Raw genomic sequence first — 15912 nt, 5'->3', positions numbered from 1 at the left:
CAATTTCCATTTCTTTGCCCAGCAGTAAAGGGCTTGTCCTATTTGGACATCCCTTTTTCTAAATGTAATAAACACATTGCCATTGATCTGGTTGCTGTAAATCTTGAGGAAGGGTGGGCTACCATACCTTTGTCCTGCAGAGCTGCTTTGCGTGACCTTGTAATATATGGTCATGCCAAATTATCCAAAGCAGGAGGTATTGTTTCGGTAATCCAGAGTGAAGAGTTTCTGTAGAGAGGGTTCCCAAGTCCCAGAGTGAAGAGTTTCTATAGCGAGGGTCCCCAAGTCCCAGAGTGAAGAGTTTCTATAGCGAGGTTCCCAGAGTGAAGAGTTTCTGTAGAGAGGGTCCCCAAGTCCCAGAGTGAAGAGTTTCTATAGAGAGGGTCCCAGAGTGAAGAGTTTCTGTAGAGAGGGTCCCCAAGTCCCAGAGTGAAGAGTTTCTATAGTGAGGTTCCCAGAGTGAAGAGGTTCTGTAGAGAGGGTCCCCAAGTTCCAGAGTGAAGAGTTTCTATAGCGAGGTTCCCAGAGTGAAGAGTTTCTATAGCGAGGGTCCCCAAGTCCCAGAGTGAAGAGTTTCTATAGCGAGGTTCCCAGAGTGAAGAGTTTCTGTAGAGAGGGTCCCCAAGTCCCAGAGTGAAGAGTTTCTATAGAGAGGTTCCCAGAGTGAAGAGTTTCTGTAGAGAGGGTCCCCAAGTCCCAGAGTGAAGAGTTTCTATAGCGAGGTTCCCAGAGTGAAGAGTTTCTATAGCGAGGGTCCCCAAGTCCCAGAGTGAAGAGTTTCTGTAGAGAGGGTCCCCAAGTCCAAGAGTGAAGAGTTTCTATAGCGAGGGTCACCAAGTTCCAGAGTGAAGAGTTTCTATAGTGAGGGTCCCAGAGTGAAGAGTTTCTGTAGAGAGGGTTCCCAAGTCCCAGAGTGAAGAGTTTCTGTAGAGAGGGTCCCCAAGTCCTAGAGTGAAGAGTTTCTGTAGAGAGGGTTCCCAAGCCATGGACCCCTTTTATGACATGAACATGTCCTTATCGGCTATATTGAAAAGTCTTCTCAGTTTTGGCCGAGCACCACCCTCCCATCCCTTTAACTGCAATTAGTAAAGGTGTTCACCTGCCCATTTAGGTCTGCAGACTCTTGTGCAGAAGGGGGGCCTTGGGACCTCTATGGCAGATTTGCCGCCATGATGATAGGTGATAAGACTTCTTTGAGGGCTACTAGTATATAGTCATGTCGCTTTGGTCATCTCAGAGTTGGCAACTTATGGTTCCCTACCTATTGTACAACTACAACACCCAGCATCCTTCAGTGGTCTGGTGCACAATCTACGAGGGTAACTAAATATGTCTATTATGAATGGGTTGGGGACCTTTGGCCCCTAGGAATGTGATGCTATGAGGTCCGGATGTCCCTGCTTCTCCTCTGCTACGGCTGTCCATTCATGGACGTTGGCGCAGTTACTGCCTGTTGTGTTCTGGAAAGTGCACGTTAAGATTCAATTTCCATCAACTTTTTTGTATTTTGGCATCCGGAGAAGAGGCGCGTTTTCTTTGTGATCCTCCGCCGAGCGAAGATTTTGGAGCCGCGTTAAAAGTAATGACAGCAATTTAGGAATGGTTGAAGCGATTCATTGTATCAGGCGCTCATTTAAATCAGCGTCTATTGTGTGCCAGCAGCGGCTCTGCGCTTGGCTTGCGGGCTAAACTTTGCAGAACTGAGCCTTTTCTTCGCTCATTCACCCTTTGTTTGCTGGAGAGGCACTCCAAATGGAGAACAAGGCCCCTGTCATTTCCATTGACTCGATGACTGCTGCAGCATCCGGCCACTTTTATATCACTCCAGTCATATTCTTGTCTGGAGAATTGTATCCGTAGGACTATATGTAACTGAATCTACACAGACGGTAATTATGTCAGTGCCCCTCTTCAGCGTGCATGTGTATGGAGAGGTCGGGAGGAATAGCTGATGGGTGTCCGAATTGTATGGTCACTTCAGGAATAGTGCAGCCGCCCATAGGATACATGGAGTCCTGGGATTCTATATGAGAAGTACGCCACTTTTTGGCTTACTTTTGTCGGTCGGTTGCAAAGGGGATTTGCAGTTGAATCTGCGACTTTTCCCCGCTTACGCCACTTTTCCGAGGTTCAGGGAAAAGGGGGCATGGCATGGGTAGGGAAGGGGACGGGCAAGCCGGCCCATCTCCTTTATCATACTCTACGCCTGTTTTTGGCATAGGAAATAACTTAAAGGGGTTTTCCAGGTTCAGAGCTGAACCCGGACACCCTTCATTTTCACCCAGGTAGCCCCCTGACTTGAGCATCGGAGCAGCTCTCCTTTGCCCCGCGCTAAATCGTGCAGGGTAAAGGCATTTTTAGGAGTTCCGGTGACGAACCAGACTCTCCATGGGGCTGCCAGAAAGCCCGGTGACGACACTGGCACTGATGAGCCCTAGCCAGTAAAACGGCTAAAACCCGCCCATCAGAGCCGGTGACGTCACCGAACACACTGCCAGGCGGAAGCTTCTGCCCAGCAGTGTGTTATGATAAACAAAAGAGCCCGTGCCCTATCTAACGCAGGGCAAGGGTGCGCATCGGAGCAGGAGATGCTCCGAGGCTAGCCTCGGGAGGGGGGGCTGCCTGGGTGAAAATAAGGGTATGTCCGGGTTCAGCTCTGAACCCGGACAACCCCTTTAAGTCTACACCCGCGAGGGAGCTGGCATAGATTTAAGCAAGTTGCACGGCCACGGCCTCTAACTAACTTAGGTGCATCAAGCGCCTGCGCAGGGTTATTAAGGGCGGCGTCCTAAAACACCAATCTTATTAAATTACCCCAATGATTCCTGTCATAAAGACGTAAGAAATAAGCTGCATGCGGTTCGTTCAGCAACTGTCTGTATGTAGCCCCCGTTTACATAGGACTGCAGATTACTGTGCTGCTTATCTCGGTATACAGAAGCCGTGCAGCACTATAGGGTGTATATGATGGGCGCAGATTTTGTAACAATAGGAGAGTCTCCATAAAGGCAACAATGTATCTGGTGTTTCATCTCTGCAAACTTCTGAAGTTACAAAGTAACCCCCCCCCCCCTCCTCCATATCAGGGACTTATCACTCAGACAAAGTGTCTACACAAGGGAAGCTGCTGCGAGAAGATACTGGTGGCCTCAGGCTGGTGGGACCGAGACAAGCAGATGGCAGGTGGGACAATTATCTGAACAGGCACTAGAAAAACAAAACGTGCGGTGGGGTTTCCTTGCCAAATTCTCTTTCCTCCCCCCACTTCCCAAGGATCGCTGTGTATGAGAATGCGCCATCTGTATCACGGCATAGCCCGTAAGGGGAGCGCCGCGGAGCCTTGTGCTGGAATTACTATCCTGAGACGAAGGAATCTTCTATCGATCTCCAACATTCTGTGCTGATTAATTTCCTAAACTATCTTTTTATGACTCGGGTCTCCATTCTTAGGGCTCCGTTTTTTTTTGCAGCCTGTAAGCGGAACCATTTACTTCCGCAAAAAAAAAGCAAATGACTCCGTGTGCATTCTGTTTCTGTATGTCCGCATGGCCGTTCTGCAAAGAAGATAGGAACACCCTTGTCCATTTGGCGGACAAAGATAGGCATAGTTATAATGGATCTGAAAAAAAAAAACGAATGCAATACAGATGTCGCAATGGACGTCATCCTATATTTTTTGCGGCTCCTTGTTTCGCGTACCGCAAAATACATATGGTCGTGCGCAGAGCTGTAAATCCTCAGCATAGACAGAATGACATGATGAAGTTCTGGCTGCCTGCAGTCACCACTAGAGGGAGCTCAGGAGACTGAGTACAGTTTTATTACTGTCATCTATAGGCTTCCCCTAGTGGTGCCTTCAGGCAGCTAGCATTTTGAAGGGAGAGAGAGGATTGCAGCTCTAATCACTGTAAGGCCCCTTTCACACGGGCGAGTTTTCCGCGCGGGTGCAATGCGTGAGTTGAACGCATTGCACCCGCACTGAATCCGGACCCATTTATTTCTATGGGGCTGTGCACATGAGCGGTGATTTTCACGCATCACTTGTGCGTTGCGTAAAAATCGCAGCAAGCTCTATTTTGTGCGTTTTTCACGCAACGCAGGCCCCATAGAAGTGAATGGGGCTGCGTGAAAATCGCAAGCAAGTGCGGATGTGGTGCGATTTTCACGCACGGTTGCTAGGAGACGATCGGGATGGAGACCCGATTATTATTATTTTCCCTTATAACATGGTTATAAGGAAAATAATAGCATTCTGAATACAGAATGCATAGTACAATAGGGCTGGACGGGTTAAAAAAAAAAATATAAATAATTTAACTCACCTTAATCCACTTGTTCGCGCAGCCGGCATCTCTTCTGTCTTCTTTCTTCAGGACCTGGGTAAAGGACCTGTGATGACGTCACTGCACTCATCACATGGCCCGTCACATGATCTATCACCATGGTAAAAGATCATGTGATGGACCATGTGATGAGCACAGTGATGTCACCACAGGTCCTTTACCCAGGTCCTGAAGAAAGAAGACAGAAGAGAAGCCGGGCTGCGCGAACAAGTGGATTAAGGTGAGTTAAAAAAAAATATCCTTTTTTTTAACCCCTCCAGCGCTATTGTACTATGTATTCTGTATTCCGAATGCTATTATTTTCCCTTATAACCATGTTATAAGGGAAAATAATACAATCTACAGAACACCTAACCCAAACCCGAACTTCTGCGACGAAGTTCGGATTTGGGTACCAAACATGCAGATTTTTTTCACGTGCGTGCAAAACGCATTACAATGTTTTGCACTCGCGAGGAAAAATCGCGCATTTTCCCACAACGCACCCGCATCTTATCCAAGCAAAAAACATGACGCCCGTGTGAAAGAGGCCTTAAGATATAAAATATTTTTTTTAAAGCATCTAGGGTGGATGACCCAGGTCTTGTGCTGACCTGCCCCTGTCTGGTGACCCCTTTCAATTTTGTAGGTGGTTTTCTAAACTTAATGGCTCTCTGTAAAGTGACCAAGGGGGTTCTTCTAGGTAGACCCAGTGTAGTAGAGGGTTGCAGTTGCCTCCTTGCTGGATAAGAGTCCGTTTTAAGACCTGCGGGAAGTTGAGGAGTAAGATGGACACTTATAGGACTTGCATAGACATTAGATTTTATTATACATTTATCTATAGTAATAATTAGATACATTCTCCCAGTTGATTCCCAAAGTAATTTATTTATTTTTTTAGCACATTTGTCACTTATTCGGCAGCTGCGGAACGATTGTTTATGAGCTTCACAATCCAAGAGTTTATGTCCAGCGACTCCGGCGCTTTCAGATGTGCGGCGGACAATTCAGGAGGCCACAATTAGCTCTGTACAGAACCAGCTGTGCTCCTGACTCTGCCGTCTCTTCATGTCCCAAGTGCAATAAAAACCAACAGCCACCATTCAGGCTTCCAGCAGCAAGGTCACTGATGATGATGAAGGGCTTCCTATGAGTTCTAGCACAGCACCTATATAGGTGGGCACCCAGCTTTCCTAGAATCCAGAGCGTCCACTGTGTCTAGTTATCTCGCAGTGCGCAAGCTTCTCCTCATACCAGTCGGATTTATCTTCCAGGAGTAACATTGGTTGCTCCCCAAATTTTAGACTCCATCGTAAATCTTAGGCCTCATGCACACGACCGTTGTGTGCATCCGTGGCCGTTGTGCCGTTTTCCGTTTTTTTTCACGGACCCATTGACTTTCAATGGGTCCGTGGAAAAATCGGAAAATGCACCGTTTGGCAGCCGCATCCGTGAGCCGTGTTTCCTGGCCGTGAAAAAAATATGACCTGTCCTATTTTTTTCACGGCCAACGGTTCACGGGCCCATTCAAGTCAATGGGTCCGTGAAAGAACACGGATGCACACAAGATTGGCATCCGTGTCCGTGATCCGTGGCCGTAGGTTTTAGTTTCATACAGACGGATCCGAAGATCCGTCTGCATAAAAGCTTTTTCTGATCTAAGTTTTCACTTCGTGAAAACTCATTTCCGACAGTATATTCTAACACAGAAGCGTTCCCATGGTGATGGGGACGCTTCTAGTTAGAATACACTGCAAACTGTGTACAAGACTGCCCCCTGCTGCCTGGCAGCACCCGATCTCTTACAGGGGGATATGATAGTACAATTAACCCCATCATATCCCCCTGTAAGAGATCAGGGCTGCCAGGCAGCAGGGGGCAGACCCCCCCCCCCTCCCCAGTTTGAATATCATTGTGCGGCCCCCCCCCTCCCCTGTTGTTAACTCGTTGGTGGCCAGTGTGCGCACCCCCCTCCCTCCCTCCCTCTATTGTTTTAATACATTGGGGCCAGTGTGCGCGCCCCCCCCCCCAACCCCCCCTCCCTCCCTCTATTGTTTTAATACATTGGGGCCAGTGTGCGCGCGCCCCCCCAACCCCCCCTCCCTCCCTCTATTGTTTTAATACATTGGGGCCAGTGTGCGCACCCCCCCAACCCCCCCCCCCCCCCTCCCTCCCTCTATTGTAATCATCATCGGTGGCAGCGGAGTAGAAGATTTTCATACTTACCTGCTTCTTGCTGCTGCGATGTCTGCGTCCGGCCGGGAGCTCCTCCTACTGGTAAGTGACAGGTCTGTGCGGCGCATTGCTGTCACTTACCAGTAGGAGGAGCTCCCGGCCGGACGCAGACATCGCAGCAGCAAGAAGCAGGTAAGTATGAAAATCTTCTACTCCGCTGCCACCGATGATGATTACAATAGAGGGAGGGAGGGGGGGGGGGGGGTTGGGGGGGTGCGCACACTGGCCCCAATGTATTAAAACAATAGAGAGAGGGAGGGGGGGGGGTTGGGGGGGCGCGCGCACACTGGCCCCAATGTATTAAAACAATAGAGGGAGGGAGGGGGGGGGGGTTGGGGGGGCGCGCGCACACTGGCCCCAATGTATTAAAATAATAGAGGGGGGGGTTGGGGGGCGCGCGCACACTGGCCCCAATGTATTAAAACAATAGAGGGAGGGAGGGGGGTGCGCACACTGGCCACCAACGAGTTAACAACAGGGGAGGGGGGGCCCACTGGCCACCAATGAGTTAAAAACAGGGGGGGGGGGGGTCTGCCCCCTGCTGCCTGGCAGCACCTGCCAGGCAGCAGGGGGCAGTCATGTACACAGTTTTTTGTATATTCTAACCTGAAGCGTCTCCATCACCATGGGAACGCCTCTGTGTTAGAATATACTGTCGGAAATGAGTTTCACGATGTAGCTCATATCCGACAGTATATTCTAACATAGAGGCGTTCCCATGGTGATGGGGACGCTACAAGTTAAAATATACCATCGGATTGGAGAAAACTCCAATCCGATGGTATAACAGAACTCCAGACTTTACATTGAAAGTCAATGGGGACGGATCCGTTTGAAATGGCACCATATTGTGTCAACATCAAACGGATCCGTCCCCATTGACTTGCATTGTAATTCAGGACGGATCCGTTTGGCTCCGCACGGCCAGGCGGACACCAAAATGACTTTTTTTTCATGTCCGTGGATCCTCCAAAAATCAAGGAAGACCCACGGAAGAAAAACGGACACGGATCACGGAACAACGGAAACCGTTTTTGCGGACCGCAAAAAAAAACGGCCATGTACATGAGGCCTAAGTCAAAGTGTTTTGAAGTTATCGACACTTGAACTGACACTGGTCCGATTTGCAAAAAATGGCCTGGTTCTTAAGGTGAAAAAAGGCTGTGTCCTTAAGGGGTTAAACAAACGTTTTGGGCAAAAAAGTTGATTTGGCAGCCTTTGCTGCAGATGTCATTGTGAGATATACCCTTTATATATTTGGGTTATATTCAGATATTTGAAATGCCGCCATTTAGTGCACAAATCTTTCATTGCGGACTAATTTGGTTCAGGGCGTGTGAGATACACCCTGTTTATACAGGGCTTATATTCTTCTATTAATAAAACACCCTTTTTTGTGCCCTTGCAGCATCAGCACGTTTGATATTCCAGGGTTATATACTGCTGTCATATTCAGTTATTAAACAAACACCCGTTTGGGCAAAAAAAAAAATATTTAGCAGCCTTTGCTGCAGATGTCATTGTAAGATATACCCTTTAAATACAGGGGTTTTATTCAGGTATTTGAAATACAGCCATTTAGTGCATAAATCTTTAATTGCGGCCTAGTTTGTTTCAAAGCGTGTGAGATGCACCCTTTATATACAGGGGTTCTATTCGGGTATTTGAAATACAGCCATTTTTGGCAAACAAATTTCATTGAGGCCTAGTCTGGATCAGGGCGTCTGAGATACACCCTTTATATACAGGGGTTCTATTGAGTTATTTGAAATACAGCCATGTTGGGCAAACTAATTTATTGAGGCCTAGTCTGGATCAGGGCGTGTGAGATACACCCTGTACATACTGTCGTTCTCTTCTACTATTAATTAAACACCCATTTAGGGCAAGATCCTAAATTCAAGAAATATGAGGAGAGTGTCAAATAAGGGACGTGGCCCAGGTCGTGGTGCTGCTGGTGGAGCTCCTGTTGCAGGGAGAGGACGTTGTCGATCTGTGCCAGCTACACGCACAAGTGAAACCTCTTCCTCAGGTGCGAGTAGATGACAGAACCTGCAGCGGTATTTGGTCGGGCCTAATGCGGCTCTATGAATCGTGAGGCCTGAACAAGTAAGGCGATAGTCGATTTGGTTGCTGACAATGGATCCAGTTCCTTCACATTTTCTCCCACCCAGTCTCCTGCTGAAAGACCACAGTTGACACTGATGTCCATCAGACTTTCACCTCACCCCCCTTGCAAATCAGCCAAGCAGTCTGAGCCCCAAGTCATGCAGCAGTCTCTTCTGCTTTTTGAAGGAAGAGGTCGCCAACGCAGCTGGGGCACCGCCAGCATCCAGCGCCCAGGCAAACCCCTATTCAATGCACAGATAACATGACCACTGATGAAGGTCCACCGTGACCGAAACGTCTGGTCAGAAATAGTCTGTCATTCCTTAATATACCACGGGCAAATGGATGATGCAGAGAAATGAAAAAATAAAAAATACATTTGAATTGCAAAACCTTCAGACTGAGTGCCTTAATATTTTATCACTATTGCAGTTCTGGCTGCCATGGTTACTTAGCAATTTTCGAAACATTTAATTACCTGCGCTGTCTGTGGCCGGCCGGCCGGCCGGCCGGTCGCTCCTCCTACTGGTAAGTGAAAGGTCTGTGCGGCGCATTGCTTATAGCACAGACCTGTCACTTACCAGTAGGAGGAGCGACCGGCCGGCCACAGACAGCGCAGGTAAGTATAATACTTCTAAAATTGCTAAGTAACCATGGCAGCCAGGACTGCAATAGATTAAACTGGGACTCCGATCGGAACTCTCCGCTGCCACCAATGATGGGGGGGGGGGTGATTTTAATTAGGAGGGGGAGGGAGGGAGGGGAGGCCGCACTGGCCACCAATTAATTTAATACTGGGGAGGGAGGGAGGGGGGGCTGCACTGGCCACCAATGAATTTAAAACTGGGGAGGGAGGGGGTCTGCCCCCTGCTGCCTGGCAGCACCTGATCTCTTATAGGGGGCTATGATACGCACAATTAACCCCTCAGGTGCGGCACCTGAGGGGTTAATTGTGCGGATCACAGCCCCCTGTAAGAGATCAGGTGCTGCCAGGCAGCGGGGGGAAGTTATGTACACAGTTCTTAGTATATTCTAACTTGAAGCGTCCCCATCACTATGGGAACGCCTCTGTGTTAGAATATACTGTCAGATCTGAGTTTTCACAATCTAACTCAAATCCGATGGTATATTCTAACATAGAGGCGTTCCCATGGTGATGGGGACGCTTCAAGTTAAAATATACCATCGGATTGGAGAAAACTCAGATCCGATGGTATATTAATAGGGATTCCTGACTTTACATTGAAAGTCAATGGGGGACGGATCCGTTTGCAATTGCACCATATTGTGTCAACGTCAAACGGATCCATCCCCATTGACTTGCATTGTAAATCAGGACGGATCTGTTTGGCTCCGCACAGCAAGGCGGACACCAAAACGCTGCAAGCTGCATTTTGGTGTCCGCCTTCAGAGCGGAATTGAGGCGGAACGGAGCCAAACTGATGCATTCTGAACGGATCCGCATCCATTCAGAATGCATTGGGGATGAACGGATCAGTTCGGGGCCGCTTGCGAGAGCCTTCAAACGGATCTCACAAGCGGAACCCCAAACGCAAGTGTGAAAGTAGCCTTAGGGTGACAATAAACAATTTTTTTCTGTCATAGACCCCTGCTCTACCAAGTAGATAGGTTAATACATTTCTGTAATTTTCCTGTGACATTCTTGGGTTGACATTATACAATTTTAGACGTGAATAAACCCCTGCTCTGCACATTTGCACCTCAATAGCTTTTCCCACATTTCCGCTTGACTCTTTTGGCCCACATTTTGGCTTCTGTAATTTGTCCTACATTTGCGCCTCAATAGCTTTTCTCACATTTCCTCTCGATCCCAATTTTTTAAAATAAATTTATCTCCTTTAAATTTGATCTCTTTTTCTCACGCTTCCTCTCCAGCGTGGAACCCTGATTCGCTGATAACCGTGATCAACATAGTAGGCTCAGAAAAGAACATTGAAAGTTGATAGAGAAGATATCCAAATGGATGGTGGATGTCACTGGGGCACCTCTACAAAGGTGACAGGAACATAAATGTAAAAAAATCGTCAATTACATTGTCAGGTGACATTTTAAAAATTTTGCCAGATAGAAACCCCTGCTCTACATAGTTGACAGGGAGTAAAATACAATAAATTCTTCAGTAATTGATGCATGACACATCCTTTCATTCAATGCTTAAACTTTAAAAAGTTGTTCCACTTTTACACTTTAATAATTTCTCCCATATTTCCGCTCTATCATTTTTAATTTGAAAAAAATCTATCCTCCCTTGGATGTGGTCTCTCTTTCTCAGGCTCCCTCTCCGGCCTGGAACACTGATTCCCCACCACCCGTGATCACCATGGTAGGCGCATAAAAGAATCGAAAGTTGATAGAGCAGATATCAAATTGGATCGTGAACATCACGGGGACGTGCGACATGGTGGGGCAGTAAGTATGCACACGCCTACACGAACTGACTGACAGGGGTCAGCCCCTGCAACTTCTGGGTCTCCAAATTGGGCACATGGCCTGAGCTTGCCTTTTACCCCTTGGAGGTGCTGGCCTGCATTGTAGCCAGTGTATTGTCTGAACGTGCGTTTAGCACAACTCGAGGGGGTTATCACAGGTTATATTTCCCAATGTTTTGGGGTGTACCCTAATTTAAAAAAATAAAAATACATTTAAAAAAAGCAGTGTAGGGTACCTCCACCGCCACTTCCACCTACACCGCCACATCCACTGCCTCCTCAACCTCCTACTCCATATGGACCTCGTCCTCCTAGATCAAGATTATAATTTTTTTATTTTTACGCATTTTGTGTTATTTAAAGTCATTTCCCTATCCACATTTGCTTGCAGAGCACTTGTCATGCTCTTGACCACATTTTGATGCCATTTGCAGCCCTCTAGCCCTTTCCATGACATTTTTACAGCCATTTTAGTGCTCAAAAGTTCGGGTCCCCATTGACTTCAATGGGGTTCGGGTTCCGGGTCAAGTTCGGGTCCCGAACTCGAACATTTTTCTGAAGTTCGGCCGAACCCATCGAACCCGAACATCCAGGTGTCTGCTCAACTCTAGGTATGACCAAACTGTTTAAGCTCAATAATAAATAATGTCAAAATTCATATCCAGGGGAGTGGACTGGTGGTGTTCGTGTGCGGTGTCTGAGTTTGTTTGGTCAGTATCTGTTATGTGTTACACCAATTTGGCAATGTGGTTTTGCTGTATTGAGATATGAATTTTGACATTATTTATTATTGAGCTTAAACTGTTTGGTCATACAAACTTTTACCATCAGAGGCTGACCATTAATATTGTACTTGCACTTTATTATTGTACACCGACCACCCACCATCGGTCCTTTTGGTTTTTAATGTTTTTAAAATGTCTTGTGTTAAAGGGCTTCTGTCAGCCCACTAAACTGTTTTTTTTTTGGGGGGTTAATAATAATCCCTACACTGCGAGCTCCCTATACATAAGCTAAATATTCATTTTTGTTCAGTAGATTTGGTTAAAAAGCAATTTTTTTAATATGTCTCTGTCGGCCGCTCCATCCTCAATGCGCCTGCGCCGATGATGTCACATCTACACCCGGCGCAGGCGCATTGAGGATGGAGCTGCCGAGAGAGCGGCCGCCTCTCAGTGCGCCTGCGCCGATTAAAGACAGGTACGGGGCAGGCGCGATATTTTGAATTCAAACAGGGCCAGCAGAGAACGATCCCGTTCCCTGGCCCTGTCAATCACACAGCGGAGGGGGCGTCATTATGAGAGGAGGATGCGGCTGCTACCAGCAAGTAGCCGCCCTACTTGCTGGTAGCAAGGTAATTTACATATTATAAAAATTGCTTTTTAACAAAATCTACTGAACAAAAAATGAATACTTATGTATAGGGAGCTCGCAGTGTAGGGATTATTATTAACCCCCCAAAAAAAAAAACGGTTTAGTGGGCTGACCTTTAAGCATGTCTTTGTGAAATTTTCAATAAAAATCATGTAATTTTGCGATTACTTTGTTTCTATATGTGTTTTTGTTCATTGAGTGACCCATTCATCTCTGATTGGTTTTCTCTGATATGTTCAGGTGTGGGTCCTGGATATTGGTTTTGGGCTTTATATAGGTTTCACACCAGCATCTTGGCCAGGTGATGGCAATGCCGCCAAATGGAGATAGGAACCATAGTTACTGATAAAGTAAAAAACATTTTGTCTGTGCTGCGTCAGGAAGGGCTGAGCCATGCACCCTGCATGGTGCACGTCTTGAATCTCGTTGTCACCCAATCCCTAAGGCCTCTTTCACACAGGCGTCGCTTGTGAGGGCCGGATAGGATGCGGGTGCGTTGCAGGAAAATGCGCGTTTTTTCCGCGCAAGTGCAAAGTGCTTTAATGCGTTTTGCACACGCGTGTGAAAAATCGGCATGTTTAGTACCCAGAAGTACCAAGGTTCACAGAAGTTCGGGTTTGGGATCGGTGTTGTGTAGATTTTATTATTTTCCCTTATAACATGGTTATAGGGGAAATAATAGCATTCTTAATACAGTATGCTTAGTAAAATAGTGATGGAGGGGTTAACAAATACAAATAAAATATTTTGATCTCACCTCATCCACTTGTTCGCACAGCTCGGCTTGTCTTCTTTCTTCTTCTTTGAGGACCTGGGAGAAAATGACCAAAGGTGACATCACTGCGCTCATCACATGGTACGTCACATGGTCCATCACCATGGTGATGGACCATGTGATCAGAGCAGTGATGTCACCAAAGGTCATTTTCTCCCAGGTCCTCAAAGAAGAAGAAAGAAGACGAGCCGGGCGGTGGATGAGGTGAGTTTAAATATATATTTATTTTTAACCCCTCCATCACTATTTTACTAAGCATACTGTATTAAGAATGCCATTATTTTCCCTTATAACCATGTTATAAGGTAAAATAATAAAGATCGGGTCCCTATCCCGATCGTCACCTAGCAACCATGCATGAAAATCCTACCGCATCCGCACTTGCTTGTGGATGCTTGCGATTTTCACGCAGCCCCATTGTAACGGTCACGTCCACACACACACAGGGGGAAGGATAGTGACCACTGCGCTCCACCCTCACCCCTGGCCCTGCCTACTTAAAGAAGTAGAGTAGAGAAGTACCAGGGGAGTCCGCAAAGAGTAGTCCTATGATGGATCTCAATAGTGGAATTGAAAACGCTAATGTGAAAGTAGCCTTAGAAGAACGCAAAAATAAAAAGTGATATGTACACAGCCTTACTGCCACAACATGCATTAAAAGAACTTTTTTTTTTATCCACTTCTTTATTGGCGCTGCCTCCATTTCTTTATTGCGTTCCACTGAGAAGACATTTGGGCACAGCTCCTGCAGGGGCACGCATGGGTTTTTTGCTTTACTGAAGGGTGCTGTATGCTTTTTGTTTAATAGAAGGGATAGCGATGAATCTTGATGCACTGCACAGTGATGAAGATGGTGACAAATTACAACTGCATGTACCGTAATACAAAGGTAATTTGCTGTTTCCCTTGCAGTGTTACAGGAAAAATAAAGAAAAATGGAAAATCTGCAACAACAAAAAAGCGTCATTTTGAAATTTCACATTCATATTCCTTTAATTCTCGTGAAACATGTAAAGGGTTACCAAAGTTTATAAAATCAGTTATCTGAATAATTTCAGGTGTAGTTTCTAAAATGTGGTCATTTATTGGTGGCTTCTACCCCCAGAAAGTGACTTTATCGCTGAATTTACATTTTCAAAATGGTATCAACATAAAGTAGACATATGTTGAATGTTAATAACTATTTTATGTGGCATTGCTATCTGTTCAAATTTAGAAAATATAAATGTTTCCAAGTTTTTCATAAATTTGGGATTTTTTTTATAAATAGAGATAAAACATATCGACTCAAAATCACCAATAACATGAAGTATGATGTGTCACGAGAAAAAAAATCTCAGAATTGCTTGTATAAGTAAAAGTATTCCAAAGTTATTACCGCATAAAGGGACATGTCAGATTTGCAGGAATGGCCGTATGGTATGAATTGTGACTTGTGTTTTGGAGATTTGGGTGGTAGACCTTGAACCTGTTAGTGAGGGAGAAACGACTGTGTAGTTAGTGGTCTAGGATTTGTTTTGTATCCTGTGATGGAAATGTACACCAATTGAGGTGGAATGTACACTGTCTTGCTGTGACAAGAAAATGAAAGCTGGTTGTGGCCTGTTTGCACTCAATGCTACAGTGTTGGAGTGGCTTCTTGAGGTGTGCCACCAACCATCTTAACTTAGAGCGGTGGCCATGCTTGCACATTAAATGAAAAAGAGCCAGCTGCTGTGGTTGTCGGGGCCATGGGAGTCTGCATAAACACTCATGTGCAGCAGTCCCCGTTCCGACCATCTCGTATCTCGTGTTGCACTGGTTGCCGTAACACCACCGATGGAATGGATGCAATGGAAAAATGAATCAAGCCAGCAAAAGAGGCAATATGGACAATCACAGTACATTAGTAAGTGCCTTGTAATTGCTTTCTCTACATGATACATGCCATTTGCTGAAGTGAGACAACCCCTTTAATAGTGGCTCTTGGATTTTAATAGACTTTTTAAAATACACGGATCACTCAGTGACTGTAGAAAGTTGTCTTCCCTCATTTAATTCAGTATCACGACTTGTGTCAAGTCCTGGGGAAGAATGAAGTCCTGTCTCTCATTGCTTGATAATTATACAATACTAGACACATTCTTATCCATGCAAAAAAGTTAAGGGTTGGGCTGATATACAAATCAAAGTAAAACATGTATTTCCAGAAAAACTGTGGGATTAAATTCCAGAAGACGAAAATAGGAAGAAGTCTTCGGGTTGCTATATGCCAGAAAAGGGTCAACACACTTATAGGGATGGACCTGAAAGATTTAGTAGAAATGTGTTAACATGGAATACACTCCTCAACATTGAAATTGCAACATCAAGATGGATAAGCCATAAAGTTATGCAAATCAAGTAAGTAGCAGATGTCTCTAAGATATGCAGATGATCAAATTTTCAAGCAATCTGTGGTATGTGGGAGGGGCATAAAAGCCAGATTAAAAATACATTTTTGTAAGCCACATGAAACCTCTAAAATTGCATAAAGTCATGTGGGATGATTGTGCGATGCCTGTTTGTTGATGTGCCACTTATGGCCACTTGTCGCAAACTGAGAGGGACAAAATTATTGAACTGAGAGACCTTAGTTTATCACTCCAATAATATCACTACGGGCCTA

At 45.9% G+C, this 15912-nt stretch overlaps 1 protein-coding gene across 8 annotated transcripts in view; it reads left to right on the top strand.

The window, feature by feature from the left end:
• Positions 1-15912, top strand: part of TSPAN18 (tetraspanin 18) — a 135316-nt gene that overhangs the window by 35449 nt on the left and 83955 nt on the right. Inside the window, exon 1 of one of the 8 annotated variants that reach the window (XM_044271045.1) lies at positions 3152-3183. The exons of the other annotated variants lie outside the window; for them this stretch is intronic. The gene's annotated coding sequence lies outside the window, so the exon portion shown is untranslated. Of the gene's footprint in view, positions 1-3151; positions 3184-15912 lie in introns of those variants that run through there. 8 annotated transcript variants of the gene reach the window in all.

The sequence above is a fragment of the Bufo gargarizans genome, chromosome 10 (genome assembly GCF_014858855.1).
Source record: "Bufo gargarizans isolate SCDJY-AF-19 chromosome 10, ASM1485885v1, whole genome shotgun sequence".
NCBI lineage: Eukaryota > Metazoa > Chordata > Amphibia > Anura > Bufonidae > Bufo > Bufo gargarizans.
Note: the sequence above shows the minus strand (reverse complement) of the source record. Positions and strands in the feature narration are given on the sequence as shown.